This window comes from Cyprinus carpio, chromosome A7, assembly GCF_018340385.1.
Source record: "Cyprinus carpio isolate SPL01 chromosome A7, ASM1834038v1, whole genome shotgun sequence".
Classification (NCBI taxonomy): domain Eukaryota; kingdom Metazoa; phylum Chordata; class Actinopteri; order Cypriniformes; family Cyprinidae; genus Cyprinus; species Cyprinus carpio.
The window spans coordinates 14,782,263-14,785,739 of NC_056578.1; the positions used below are offsets into that span (position 1 = coordinate 14,782,263).

Below are 3,477 nucleotides of genomic sequence, written 5' to 3' on the forward strand. Positions count from 1 at the left end.
GTCAGCGGTCCCGCCCTCAGGTCATGAAAATAAACTTTGATTGGTCAAATGCGACATCATCCAGTTTGTCACATGATCAAGTCGGGTTGAGCGGGTTGTAGAGCAGTGACCTAAAAGATAAGGCTATCTGAGAAAGTTTATCCTATATGTTACAGGTAGAACGTAGATAAATAATATTGTCGTTTACTTTGAACAGATCATTGAACAGATGGTTTGGCTTTTCATTTTCAAAAAACCTGCAGGGTGAGTTTATGACTGTGTTCATCCATAACTGTCTGGTTTGGTTCAGCTACCAAATCAGACATCAAGAGACTACAGCGGACAGTCAGGACTGCTGAAAGGATCATTGGTGCCCCTCTGCCCAGCCTCCAAGATCTTTACATCTTCAGAGTGAGCTAGGAAAAGGGCTAAAAAAATCACCCTGGACGCCTCACACCCAGCCCACTCTCTCTGTGAACTGTTGCCTTCTGGTTGGCGCTACAGAGCACTGATCACCAAAACAGCCAGGCATAAGAACAGTTTTTTCCCCGCAGGCTTTACCTGAACAATTAATCTTCATAATTATGCATCACCCATCACAACTAACATAGTTATCTGACATATTTGTATTAAACTGCACATTTTGCAAATAACATATCTGCACACTTATAATATACCTGTACGCTTATCTAAACAATTACATTTTTCCCTATATTTCTATTTCTGTATATATAGTACATTATTTAATGTTTTGTTTTTCTTTTTTTATATTAGTGTATATTACATCCCTACTGTGTAATATATGTCTGCACTATGTTGTACTTTCTTCTACAATGGAAGCTCCTGTCATCAAGTCAAATTCTTTGTGTGTGTAAACATACTTGGTAATAAAGCTCTTCTTTATTATTTTTTTTAATCTCAGTGCATTTTAAATATATTAGACTTAATGCACATGCTTCATCACGTCATCTTTATGCACTACAGCTTTCATAGTCTCCAAATTAAGGCTTCCTCCTTTTCTCCAAATGACTGATCCTCAGCCATCTGTACTTCTCAACACTGGGACACTGATGCCTCTGTTGGGGCTTGGCACTTTCCGTTTGCAGAGTCAAGAGGACTCTTATAATGCTGTGGGTGCAGCTTTGACAGCTGGTTACCATGTCTTTGACACTGCTGCAATATGCCATAATGAAGCACAATTAGGTCACGCCCTCCGTCGGCTGCTACCCAAGCATGACCTCTCACAAGATGTTTATATTACTACTGGGTCCCAAAGATCAGGGGTCCAAAGCCTCAGATGGTTGCCTGAGGAGCCTGGAGCAGTTGGGATTGAGCTACATTGACCTATGTCTTATTCATACTCAGGGGCTGCCAGCGGGGGATAAACAAAACTATTGGCTATTGGGGTTTCTAATTACACACTAGAACACATGTGGGAGCTGCTGAAGAGCTGTAAAGTGCCCCCAGCAGGTCTTCAGTTGGGTTCTACCCAAAGCTGGTTCAAAAGGACCTGAGGGCACTTTGTAAGGAAAAGGGGTGTGTTTTCAGGCATACTCATCTCTTGGAACAGGGCTTCTACTATCAGACTAAGTGATTCCAGTGATTCTGGATTTAGAAAAACAGCCCAATGGACATCAGCCCAAGTGTTGTTAAGGTGGGCCATACAATGGAACATTCCAGTACCGCCAAAATTATGTCAGCCAGAACGTGTGGTGGAGAAAGGGCATCTGTTTGACTTTGAGATTAGCTAGGAGGACATGGGAAGGTTCTCTGCTCTTGATTGTGGGGAGAAGTACTGCTGGGATCCAACACAAGTGTCTTAAAGACAACTCATTTATTATTGCTAACTTTTCACTTGCAGAAGGTTCAAGGTTGTTCAGCTTTACAAATTTCATGGCTAGCTTGCTATTGTGTCTTTTGTTTGAACATTTTAAAGGGAATTATGAGATACTGCCAGGAGTGTTTTTTAAGCCGTATGTCCAAACTCTGTTTACAATTTCTGGTGCACCTCCGATAGAACAAAGGAGTAGAGTATGACTAATGCACAATTAAACAACTGCAGTATCATATATATTGGCAAATTCTATTACATGAATAACAGTACTTACATTTTACGCTTTTGACAGAAGAACAACCTATGTTAAAAGTGTTTTTTATTTATTTATCTATATTGGTTATAAACAATAACATCACAATAAAATGTTTTTTTTTTTTTAATTAATAAAAAAAATTACAAGGCACTGAAAATCTGCCATTTTCAAGTAATACCGGTAATGATTATGTCCCCTGCTCTCTTGGGTATTTAGACCCATTCTTGGTTTTTGGACTCTTTTGCTTATTGGTTGTAGACAATTCCAAGAGATTTTTATGACTCAGAGATGGTAATAAAGCAAGATGTCTCTTCAAAAGTGGCCAAAGTCCCTTTACAGTTTATGTACAGCTGACGGTCTAAAAATATAGTTAAAAAATCATTTAACAGATCATGTACAGTAAAGTACCTTTAACTTCTTTTGATGTGCTTTTGTTAAAAACTATTTCATCTGAATATGAAAACTGATGTGGCAGAGTGACAGAAAGTCTGCGCTTTGAGCGCTATTTACTGCATAATATTCCCAGAGCCTAAGGAGATTCTCCATTTTTTGTCATCTTTGTGGGATAGCACATGCCAGTGAGAAACCGATCATGCTTTTCAACAGTCATGAGTCTCAGTGCAGTTCATGAAAAGGGTTTAAAACCAGTCAGTGGACTTATTCCTTCTCTTCACAGCAGTGCATCCTTTTTTTCCTCCACCAGTTGTTATGTACAGAAGTCCTCTTTTCTTTCTTCTTCTATCAGTCATTCACTGTCGATCACTCTGTGTGGCGCGACTCAGCATCAGATTCAGCATCAGACTCTTTGTGACTCCAAAGGAAAGCGAACCAGCTGGTTGACTGCCGCATCTGACGTGTTGTTCCTGCACTCTTCACCCTCTTCATCTGTAGGAGATTTAAGATAAGAAAACACTTTAAATTTCCATTGTTTAAGAAGTAGCTTAAACTGATTTTTGGTTTATAGTGAATATTTCATTGACAGTCTAAACCCTCCTCAGTTCCTATTATGCCAAATAATTGTTTCCTTACCCCTTTGTCAAGGAGGACGTCAAACTCATCACTCATTCTCCTTAGCTGTTGGCCATATTTCTTAGCTGCCCACAATGCAGGAGGAGCCGAGCGAGATCTAGGCCTGAAAGGAACACCTCCAACCAAATCATCTTCATCTGCTGCCCCAGTCTCCAGCAGGTCCTCATCATTCATTGAAAGATTCCTGTGTCTCCATAGTTGTTCGCCTACAACGGCATTTGATATTGAATGACACTTGACTGATCTGATCACACCTTACATAACATATCCATACAGAATACATTTAAAGTATTTCTTAATGTGAAATAAATTAGTTTCATTATTGGCTTTAAAAGCTAAAAGCAATGCCAACAAAGAGTTTATTTAAATGAAAAATTAT

At 39.3% G+C, this 3,477-nt stretch overlaps 1 pseudogene; it reads left to right on the plus strand.

Moving 5' to 3' along the window:
- The first annotated feature begins 1,004 nt into the window (after positions 1–1,004).
- LOC122145608 lies at positions 1,005–1,802 on the plus strand (annotated as a pseudogene).
- The last annotated feature ends 1,675 nt before the right edge of the window (positions 1,803–3,477 follow it).